Here is a 12,465-nt window from a genome sequence, read left to right on the forward strand (position 1 = left end):
AGTTTAAAAACTCAGAAAAAAAAAAACTTGAATTTCCACTCTAATCAACACCTCTAGAAAGAATACAAAAGGGCAACTCAGGTAAAGATAATGCTTAACAATTTATCTTTAAGCCTCTCCTGATTAAGCAAGGCTTTAAGGACTGGGGATCATTGACCTGTTTTTGTGTTATTACATTCCCTAATAACAACCACCGAAGTTACGAAATGCTATAGGACAGAATGTTACTCTACACACTTCAGGATACACATATCATCTGCCTGAAGCCGAGTTTTAAAATTTGGAATGTGGAGAAAACAAGAGCTTTCCTGGTCTGAAACATTTATTTTTTTTCCCCCCCTTAGAGACACCATCACTGGGCTACTCTTGGAAGATGGAGGAGAGAAAATGAGACATCACTTTCGGTTGAGTGGGAGTCAATAGTGGAGGAAGATGGCTGGGGATGGCTCACAAAGTACACTCTAATTTTCACATCTCTGGCCTTTCAAGCACAGGATAGATACTCTGGAGCCATCTAGTGGTGTACCATCACTGAACTAAAACATTGAGAAGAGCTGGGTTTAGACTTGAGGAAAAGTCCGTATGCATCTCCAGTGGAATCCATCTCTCGGAACACTCTCACATAAAGGTATCATCATTCCAGGACGGCAACTTCTGCTGCAGATGTCCTGGTTCTAGGAAGACACTGGACACCCTCTCATTCTACCTCATTCCCTTTGACTACAGCTTCCTCCAGCACTGTTCCAAGGTGTGCATCATCTAGTAACCTAGATGGGGTGGAATTTATAAAGAACAGTTATTTTTAAAAAATGAGTCCATAAAATACAGGACTGCCTCTACCTAGTAGACATTAGAATCTGTCAGTTACTTTATTACTGACTCCTACATAACTCTGCCTATTTTCAAGTAAACACTTTTGGGCTGAGGTTGGGTTGTCAAGGGGTTATTCAATGGCTCTAAGTTGTAAGGATAGTGCTTCATTTTGACTAATATTTATGGGCCTTGAGGAATAGAAGGACTGGAGGCATTTTCCTGTGCCTGAAACTGAAAAACAATCCTCTCTATAAAGATTTGGACTGGATGGGACTGATTTGAAATACTTGGAAGAGGTTTTCTTTAGAAACTAGACTAATAGCTCCTTCCTATTCATTTTACCTCATTTCTTTTACTTGGTAAACTAAATAAGGCTCTGTGGAAATTGGTCTCAAACTTGAGGATGCATCCAAATCAATTGGTCTCAAAGATGACCATGCATCCGAATCAGTTGGTCTCAAACTTGAGCATGCATCTGAATCAATTGGTCTCAAACTTGAGTACGCATCCGAATCAGTTGAAGACTTATTAAAATGCTGATTTCTAGAATTTGTATCAGGCAGGTCTGGGTAGGGTTCAATAATTTGCATTTATAACAAGTTCCCAAGAGATACTGATACTGTTGACTGAGGAACTGCACTTTGTGAACTGCTGATGTGGGGAATCAAGGCACAGAGGTTTACCCTTTACTGTTTCACTCACTTAAAGACAAGACCCAACCATTCTCTCAGAGCTCCTCAATGTGAAACAGGTTTTTATTGTCAGTAATTCTATTTTTCTTAAAGACCCGATTTCTTAAATGAGATGCTATTACTGAGTCCAAGCTTGTACTACTCACTGCATGACAGGCCAACGAGAGATGAGTTGTTGGGGCAAGGTACAGTGATTTTATTTGGAAAACCAGCAGTCCAAGAAGATGGTAGACTAATGTGCCAAAGAACCATCTTCCCTGAATTAGAATTCAGGTTTCTTTTATACTAAAAGGGGAGGAGATAAAATCCTGGTTCCGGCTAGACTCTGGAGGGGATGTGTTAATTTCTTCCTTCTTGCAGCCATTCATAGGTGGGACTGGTTAGGATGTTTCCTATGAGCTAAACAAAGGTGTTTAACTTAAAGTTGATGACCTGGGAGGCAGAGTTCCCAGAGATGGGCCATTATCTATATTTTAAGCTTATGGGTTAGATCCCTTTAGTGATTAACTTGGAATACAAAGTTCTTCCCTATTAACAATCCTTCAAAGAATCCCAATATAAAAAGCAGATAAAAATAAAGCTACTCTGATTAAAATGAACCTTCAGGAACCACAGCTCACGTGTTCTTCCTCACTCTCCACAAACTTCCACAGCAGATACTGGAACCACCTCGGCTGAACCCCTAAGCCACCATAGAGCAGTTTGAAAACCAAAGTTAATTGAAAACCAAAGTATTGACTGCCGTCCCCTTAACTCCCCCTTGAGGGTTACCAGCTACATGGCTCTTAGAAAGTTTTGTTCGTCATCCAGACTTCTCTCCCTAGTTGTTCCATCCCAGACTCAAATACTATTTCCTAAAAAAAATACCCCTTTTGCACCTCACCACTATTTCCCACTGGGTGGGAGCAAGGGAGAATTGTAGATAGAAGAGTGTGCATTTTTCTTGTAAGGATGACACTCGCTTACAAATTTAGTTTCACAGTACTAGTCCATGAGATATTGGGAATAGTATAAAATATCAATACTTCTGCACAGCTCGCTTCTTTAGCACTTCCAGGAGTAGTGCACCAAGATCACCATTGCCCTGGATTCTCCCACTGCCACCAGATCACCACCATGCTTCCCAGTAACCCCTTCCACAACTATGAAGCAGATCACTCCAATTGACACGTAATATATAACTTATCCTAAACAATTACAAATATTTATTTAGGAACACTTTTAAAATCGTACATTTTAACTCAAGATTTCTTTCCTTCAACAGCCCAGTGTTGGTTTATTAAAAAGCAGAGAGAGGAAACAGGTTAAGAATTATAATTGACTTGCAGATGTTCTAAATCACAGCCTTTATCGGGAACTACCTGTGGGAATATGCAACCATGTGAATATTTATCTAAGGTAGATATTTTCCTTTTTTTTCTTTCCAAATGAGTTCTTGAATCTAAACCATTACTAAAAAGCAGAAAGGTGGAATGTTTTGTATCTCTGAGTGCTGGAATTGCTTTGGGATATAAATTTAGAATTAATTAATTTCAGGCTATAGAAATTGTATTACTTCCTGTGAGATTGGAACCCAAGATGAAGAGTTCCATGATGTTACTGTTGGAGATATGACACACTTTGACTACCAAGGGCAAAGAGACCAAACTTCCCCACTGAGAAGTAAGTACCTGTTCACTTACTGGCTTATCATTTTCTTGTTTTCACACACAATTGTGAATTTCATTGAGCATATTTCAGATAGTCAGTATTCTTGCTCCAGGAATTTACATTACAGTCCCTATACCTGTTGTCAAGGATCTGTTACTTAATCTGAACTATAGAAAGACCCTAATCTAAAATCATTAATATTCACAATGTCCACTCCCTTTGTTGGGGAATCTAAGGCTCTCTTGGAGAGGCCAAAGGCAAAATTAGCTAATGTGTAGTGTAAATCCAGAAATTAAGAATAAGTGGAGTGATCCAGAGGTAAAAACTAACACTTCTTACAAAAGTGAGTCCTGGGCTTCCCTGGTGGCGCAGTGGTTGAGAATCTGCCTGCCAATGCAGACGACACAGGTTCGAGCCCTGGTCTGGGAAGATCCCACATGCCATGGAGCAACTGGGCCCGTGAGCCACAATTACTGAGCCTGCGCGTCTGGAGCCTGTGCTCCGCAACAACAGAGGCCGCGATAGTGAGAGGCCTGCGCACCGCAATGAAGAGTGACCCCCACTTGCCACAACTAGAGAAAGCCCATGCACAGAAATGAAGACCCAACACAGCCATAAATAAATAAATAAATAAATACATTGTGTATTATTACACATTCCTTCATCTAATCCCCGCGAAACTCCTGCAGACTCTGGTTTATTGTCCCCATTTTATAAGCAAGTAAAGTGAGGCTTCATTTATCCAAGGGCACACAACCACTGAGTGGGGGAACTGCGGTCTGAACCCTAATCTATCTAGCATCGTGGTCTGTACTATTCCCACCCCGGAGCCTAGAGTATTTGTGAAGTGTCGTCAGTGAGTGATGAGTACAAGGAAGGGATGAGCTTTGTTTCTCGGTGAATGGCGGTGCAAAAGAAGTGAGGAAACTGCCCCTGTCTGCCCCTGGATTTCAGATCCTTCCTTTGCTGCATTATAACCAGGTAACCACAGGCACCTCACTTCCCCTTCCAGGGTCTCATAACCCTTCTCTGTAAATTGAGGTTAGACCACACGACCTCCCAGGTCCTTTCCAGCTCTGACATTCTAAGGAACAACATCTTCTGCAAGGAATGGGAGAGGATGGAGTGTGGGGAGAAGTCAAGTGACTTTCCTGCATCGAATCTGATTTTTTTAAGAGACAGAGAATGAGATACAACAGTTTGTTCATTCAATTAAAATTCAATATATACTGAATACCTACTATGTGCCAGACCCTGGTGTGCGCTGAGGATACAGAACTAAACTTTTTTTTTTTTTTGCGGTACGGTACGCGGGCCCGTCACTGTTGTGGCCTCTCCCGTTGCGGAGCACAGGCTCTGGACGCGCAGGCTCAGCGGCCATGGCTCACGGGCCCAGCCGCTCTGCGGCATATGGGATCTTCCCGGACCGGGGCACGAACCCGTGTCCCCTGCATCGGCAGGCGGACTCTCAAGCACTGCACCACCAGGGAAGCCCAGAACTAAACTTTTAAAACATTGTCCTTACCTTGGCATATATGTAAAGGGAAAGACAAATAGGACACGAAATTATCACGATGATAATCACGGCTAACATGGCACCCACCCCTGGCCAGAAATTATTCTGAGTACTTGAAACCTTTGAACTCATTTTAATCTTCCCAACCATCGTCGAGGTGAGTACTATTATTATTCCTACTTTACAAGTGAGTAAACCGAGGCACGGAGAGGGGTGCATGCCAAAGAAGTACCACGAACATTAATAATACATGAATAGTGCTTATTTTCGGGGCCTGAGACGTCGAGATGAGGACAGGCCGCTATACTGAGGTATCAACACGGATTTTGTCCACCTGATATCGCAGTTATTCCTTGCTTGACCCTGTGCCGCTTGGAATCAGCCACACACGTCCGGTTGGAGGGAAGGGCTTTTCTGGAGTGAGCAGAGAAGGCCTTAGTTTTTGAAACTCAAAATCCGTGGCTGTGAAATAACTCAGGACATGGAATAAAGCGGGTGAGTTAGAGCCAGTTTCCTGCCTGCCGGGAAGAGGAGAGGGGGAGGGGGAAAGAGGTAGGTATGGACCCCCTGAGAAGTGGAGCACTAGCCTCTGTGCCCACCTGAGCCAGATATCCAGCGGGTCCTGGGGATCAGGCCCCGGACCAGGAGTGGCTGGTGTGCAAGTTAGATGTGCCTGATGGCCCCTGTGCAGGCATTCCCTGGGCACTGACGCGGCGGGAACAACAGTGCCCTGGGCTCGAGAGCAGTTGGAAGAAGAAGGCTTAGCCCTGCAAGGGTCCCTCTGGCCAGCACAGTGTACAGAGCAGAACGAGTGTCTGTCTTCCTAGGAGAAGCGTGGAAGGAAAAAGAGGGTCGCTGGACCCAGAGCCCTCTAGAGTGGGAACCGGGGGAAATGCTGCCCCAGGACCAAGTGAGGAGTGGATGTCTCATGGCTGCTGAAAAGAGGCAGTGGGGTATAGAGGCCAGGATGGGGGCTCCTCGAGGGCAGGGGGCTCTGTTTGCTTTGCTTACTGCTCCATCCTGAGGGCCTGGGTCAGGTAAGAACGATCCATAAACATTCGTTAAACGGATGACCTTGGGTGGGCTGCCTCTAAAATCAGTCTGTTGGGTTTCAAACCTCAGCTCTGCCTTTTACTAGTTATGCCATCCTTGCGTAAGTCTCTTCCCCTCTCTGTGCCTCATGTGTAAAATGGGGATAAAAATAGTGCAGATCAATGCTGATCTGAGATAAACAGAGAGAATGCATCTGAAGCACTTAGTGTCTAGTGTAGCACAAGGGCTCAAGGAGTATTTGCTCTCAGTAACAGATGCCACTGCCCCACCCTTGCCCTGCACCTTAGCACCCTACCCTCACCCCCAACGCCACCCTGAACTTATACACAACCTTGAAGAAAAGAGTAGGACTCCAGAATTGGCTAAGATCAAGTTCCCACCACCACAGTACAATGGAGACTTCTAATACTCCTAATGGAAATGAAGCTAAGTGCTTAAAAAAAAGAAGTTATTTTTCTTGCACAATGAATTTTGTAGCCTGATAATCATATTCAAGAAGAATGCAAGCCTGTGAAAGTCAGGTGTCCCTCGGAGAGCCCTGCTAGCATCTCAATTAAACAGCTTTCTCCCTCGCAGGTATGTCTACTCACAGAGCAACCTACCTCTCTCCGTACTCGTCTTTCTAGAAAAAGCACGGTCCTCCAGGTGAGTTATCGTCTGCATGTGCTGCTAACAGAACTAACTTTAAGGCAAAGAGGTCAAGTCTAGGAAACAGAACTCTGTCCTTCCCCCCCAAAAGAGCGCTGAACTTTCCTGAAGAAATTCAGTGCCAAGGGTTTTATTTCTTGTTAAGATATGCTCTCCTGGGCTTCTCTGGTGGCGCAGTGGTTAAGAATCCACCTGCCAATGCAGGGGACACGGGTTCCAGCCCTGATCCAGGAAGATTCCACATGCACGGAGCAACTAAGCCCGTGTGCTACAACTACTGAAGCCCACACGCATAGAGCCCATGCTCCACAACAAGAGAAGCCAACACAATGAGAAGCCCGTACACCACAATGAAGAGTAGCCCCCGCTCGCCACAACTAGAGGAAGTCTGCGCACAGCAACGAAGACCCAATGTAGCCAAAAATTTAAAAATTAAATAAATAAATAAAAAAGATATGTTCTCCTGAAGGTGAGTGATAGATATTATCATTAATTTTTTATTAAAAGAAACCTATCTGTATTTACCTGGCTTCACACTTATCTAACTGCCAATAGGTGAGAAACTGTCCTCTTTGCCCAGATTGTATGAGTTTTAACACTGAAAGCTTCATAGCCGGGGAAACCCTCTCAGTCCCAGACAAACAAAAATTCTCTAAATGTCCCAGATAATCCCTAAATGCCAATGACAAATCAGGTGGACTTGTCAGCCCAAGGGAGTGTCTGCAGTTTTTTTTTTTTTTTAAATGGGCAAGAGACTGTAATAGACATTTCCCCAGAGAAGCTACACCCCAGTACACTTTTAATTAAAAATATCTTGGAGTCCACAGTAGTGCTTCAAATGACAGCTGTCGTTTGGGGCATTTCCTAGAGTATTAAACAAAGTAATCCTTTGAGGCTATTAACGAATGATCTCTAAAGGCCTGAGGCCTACACAAAGGAAAGGCTGAGGCTGTGAACCTGGGCTTCTTCACCGCATCTCACAAACCAAGTAAAAAGAGTAAGTTCATGAACAAAACCCTCTAAAGGTCAGACTAGAGAAAAGAAAAGGCAAGAGACATAAATGAGTGGAAGGGAAATGGTAGAAGAAAGCATTAGATTTGAAACCGAGTAACTCTGAATTTCAGCCCTGACAATCATTTCGTGAACGTTTGGAGGCTCTAGCAAGGGACTGCAGCTGTTCGTAAACCCCTGATGGAAGAAAAGTCCTTCTCTCTGGGGGACGTCATCCTCTTAGACTGAGCGTGCAGCTTCAGGGGGGATGCACGCACGGGGAGTGGTGAAGCCGGGAGTGGATGCTCGCCTAGTCAGCCAGATCAGCCAAATTAACGCTGATGATCAATGGGGTGACAGGTGTCGCAGTCAGATTGCCTGCACAAGGGCAAGAAGAAAAGCCCTTGCTCATGACACATCTGCTGAAAACCAATTGGCTAAACAAGTCACATGGGCAAACCCAAAGGCCAGAGGTGGAAGAGTGTGCTGCCCCAAAGGGCAAGAGAGTGAATATATGATATTACTACAGAGAACTAGAGGATTGAGATTGATAATTCCTCCTATCACAATACATCACCCATCATTTGCATACAGTGTAGCTTCCCCCCTGTATCTTGATGTCCCAAATCTGCAGGTCTTCCTTGGTGATTAGTTACGGAAGTAGAGAAAGTATTTGAGTGTAAAGCAAAATCTCAGGGGAAAAATGGGAGTGCTTTTAATATATTCCCCAGGACAAATTCGGAGGAAAACGGGACTCAAACAAAATCTTGCATCTTTTTGCAAAAACATTTCATTATGCACGTGTCTTACATTTTTCAATTTTCCTTAAAGGTTTGCCCTTATTGAGAAATATTCCTATGACAAATTAAATGAATTGGAGATGCCAGGCTGGAGCAAGGAGTTTGAAAGGGTTTGCCACGTACAGGGGAAATAAGCAACTGTCAAAAGGTGAGCAAGAGACGGATGAGAATGGGTACTTGTCCCACCCCCCTTTTTTATCCCCTCACCTCCTACGCACACCCCAACTAACCAAACCTGCGTCATTTGAGCCAAAAGAAGAATTCATATCTGAATATAGATCTGAGTTAAAAATCATTCTGCGACGGTCCTACTGTGGCTTTTGAGAACAATGCCATCTCTTAAAATAACTGTGTTTTCAATCGTGACCTTCAGCGTGTCTGAAAGTTTGTGATGATGAATAGTGAAGGGTGAATAGCGTGCTACAAAATGCAGCCCTTTAATTGCTCACAGGGAAGTCACATAGGATTTTCAATCCTTCTGTTTATGCCAATGTTTGGAAAAGATCACTGAGTCTGGATCTATGTGGAACTACCAGGCTGAATCAGAGATGAAAATTTCCACTTGAGCAGCTACTCAGCCTTTCATGAAGCAATTTGGAGAGGCGGGGGTAGGTCATACAGTGCGTTACAATGGTGTGCCCAGACTTGGGCGTCAGATGCGTGTGCACTTAAACTGTGTCATTACCATTTAATAACTGTGTGGCCTTGAGCAAGTTCACAATCCTGTTGCATTTCAGTAACTATATTTGCACGACAGGAATCATCATCGCCCATGAGGTTGCTGTGAGGATTGAGCACGCTAATATCTGTAAAATATGGCACACGGTAAGTACGCAGGAGAAGACGGCTGTTATAACTGTTATCACGCCTTATGGAACTTGTTTTCAACAAACGGTAAGGCAGGAACCCAGTCTGTTCCTACAGGGGTAGAACCTGAAGACAGGGAGGCAAACCTGAGGTGAAGATGGGGCAGGGGTGAGGGTGTGGGCCACAAGTAGGGACGGCATCTGGAGGAAATGGAGACCAGCAACAGTAAAACAATAACAAAAGGACCCTTTCCCCTTAAGTTACTTCTCCAAGGCTGAACATTGAAAGTTTGCTCTTGCAGCATCATATTCATGTTGATGACCCCGAATTTAGTGATTATGGCAGTGGAAAATATGCTTTTCAGCCACTGGAATGAAAGAGGGAAAGGTGTGATGATTCATTTTATGTGTCTACTTGACTGGGCCATGGGATGCTCAGACACCTGATTAAACATTATTCTCGGTGTGTTTTTGAGGGTATTTCTGGATGAGATTCACATTTGAATGGGTAGAGTTAAGCAGATTGCCCTCCCCAGTGTGGATGGGCCTCATCCAAGTCACTGAAGTCTTGGATAGAAGAAAAAAGGCTAAGGGAGAATTTACTCTCTTTTCCTGTCTTCAAGCTGGTACACTGGTTTTCTCCTGCCTTTGGACTGGGACTCAGACTGAAACTTATACCATTGGTTCTCCAGCTTCTCCTGCCTTTGGGCTTGGACTGGAACTGCACCATCAGCCCTCCTGGGTTGTAGCAGATGTTGAGAGACCGCTCAGCCTCCATAACTGGATGAGCCAATTCTATAATAAATCCCTTCCTATATATCTCATTGGTTCTGTTTCTCTAGAGAACCTAACATCATACAGAGGGGTTTGTACTTCTAGACATAAATCCTAATACGGTGCTCAAAGCCATCTGGGCTTAAGGTGTGAGGCAAATTATACTGGGGATTCCCCTCTAACATCTGTGTTCTGAGGAAAGCAAAAAATAATCAACATCACAGATACCTCTGATGGCAAAAAGGAGCTAGCTGTCAGGAAATACAATTCGAAAAATCTCTGGAGGCCATTACTGATGACCAGAAACTTGTTTCCCCTGCAAGTGGATTGAGCCTGAAATGGGGAATCCCAGAGTAATGCTGGGAAGATTCTAGGAGGCAACAGAGCAAATCACAGGAGTCCCAGCTGAGTGGGGAGTGGGAGTGAGGAGAGGAATCCCCACCTTGGAAAGGAGTGGGATTGGCAACACCAGGCTTTAGTCTCATCAGAACATCTTTAGAGCTAAGGATTAAAATTAGGCTTCAATTTAAACTTGGGGTACAAAGTGATGTCTTGTTCCCAGGAGTCAGACGAAAGGTCCCCTACAGCAGTCCACCCTAGCTGCACCCTCCAGCCACTACTACTAGCCCTTCCCTTGTCACTAGCACTAGGGCACAGGGCACAGGAGGGCTAGAAGGCAATATGACCAGATGTGAGACACCTGCGTTGCTAATTAGAGTCCTACCAAAGTATCCAGATGGAGGACAGCTCTGACTCAGGCTCCACACCACCTTAGAGACAAGAGATCGTCAAGAGACTTTCACAATGACCAGACGCTCACCAACTGGGCTCTTGAGTATCTTCCTGAGAAACCTCTTCCACACTTGTGGAAGAGAAGACATCCCTATCTTTATATATCCTTGTCCAGGTCTTCCCATTCATGAAACATCCCCTGGTGAAACCCTGAAAGGCAGGAATCCAATACCCCTCTACCACTGACAAACTAAATCCTGAAATACTGGTGCAATGCCCTCTGCTCACAATATAACTCAATGCCCTCTACTCACAATATAATCTCAAACTGTCCTTTAATCTCTGAGTGGTGACCTTGTTACTCACTTTCTCAACTTTAATTTGACTACATCTCACACTTCAGACTTGATGCTCAATACTGTTTTCTTAGAACCATCCTTGGATACTTTCCTTGAATTTGGTGAAGTAAAATAATAACTACACAGGGGTCTAATGATTGAAATGGACTTGGAAATTAACTTTCCCCATCTCTGCCAGAACTCTTGATGGTCAGATAGATTTATTGATCAGACACATGCGCAGAAGCTTTCCTTCACTCTACTCATGGTTTAGAATATGTCTGCTAAACAAACACTTTACCACATTCTGAACAGGAGCACATCAATCTATATCCAAGGAAGAATAAGATGGTAACTTTCCCAGATATGAAATGTATAATTTCAAAAAAACTTTTAAGAGTTAGCATGGGATGCCAAGTTGTCTGGCAGGGATTCTTCGGAAAATTAAAGCATGGGATTTGAGCTTTCAAGATAAAGGGCCACGGGTACCTCAATAGCCTATCTTCCCTTGTAATCTTTCCTCCAGCTCTGCTATTCTATGAACATGGGTGATCACTGTGCTTGTGGAAGTGAATTTGAATTTGGGAGAGGAGACATGAGATTTTATTGAGTTTGAAGAGGTTTAAACTCATTATAAATGCCTCTCTTTTGGAATTAGATTTGAATGGGAAACCTTTTCAGATTTTCATGTTATAAGGGCAATAAAATATTTTAAAAGTCAAAATTAAATGGTTTCTCTCTCTTATTGAATTTGTTCTGAATTTCCAGTAGGAAACTAGGCAGCTATTCTTTACCATTTCTAAACTTTAGAAGGTTAGAGGTTACCAAAGCAATTTGTAGACTCTTTCTAGTCCTTTCCTTTCATCCTACTGTCACTCCACTCCCCAACTAATTGAGATGAATCAGTTTGAATGAAGGCATCAAATACATGCAAATGGACTCTATGACTGAAAGCAAGAGATCTCAGTTAATCACAGCTGCCCTCTATCAGGCAATAACTAGGCAGCCTGCTTGAACCGGGCAAGAAAGGTCAGGCCTGATTTCCTCAGGCTTTTGTCACTAGAGGAGTCTTTGAGTTGCTACCTCAAAAGACAAGGACACCGTGGAAGCAGAAATAAATCTTAGAGACCTTGCAAGTGTAGCCTGACTTTACTGTGTCATAGGATCAGGCATCCTTTCCTCCTATCTGAGTCGGGCACCAGAAAGCCTTTTAGGTACCTTCTTCCCTTGATACACCCATTTTGTTCTGAGGCCAAATGCACTATGTAGGAAATGATAAAAGATATTGAGAACAAAACATTCTTAAATGACTTATTGCAAGACACTTGTTCTGTGTGTTTAAATGCTGAGCTCAAATTATGCTTGTGTGTTTATAAAAATCCTTTATTATTTGAGGAAATGCTCTAAAATGTAAACAGAAGCTGACATTGGGTTGTGGGATTATGGAGGACATATCCCTGGAGTTTTTTCAATTTTGGTTTTATTACTTTTTTAATTAAGTGTATGCTTTTATTATAACCTAACAATGGTATAAAATTAAAATCCTGTTCATTTTTATGAGCACTTTAATATCTTTCTGTATGTGTGTGTGTGTGCATGTGAATGTTAATGTTGCATCTCTGCATTCCTATATTACAACTGCCTCTTTCCCTG

Source organism: Lipotes vexillifer, unplaced genomic scaffold (genome assembly GCF_000442215.2).
Source record: "Lipotes vexillifer unplaced genomic scaffold, Lipotes_vexillifer_v1.1 scaffold5, whole genome shotgun sequence".
Lineage (NCBI taxonomy): Eukaryota > Metazoa > Chordata > Mammalia > Artiodactyla > Lipotidae > Lipotes > Lipotes vexillifer.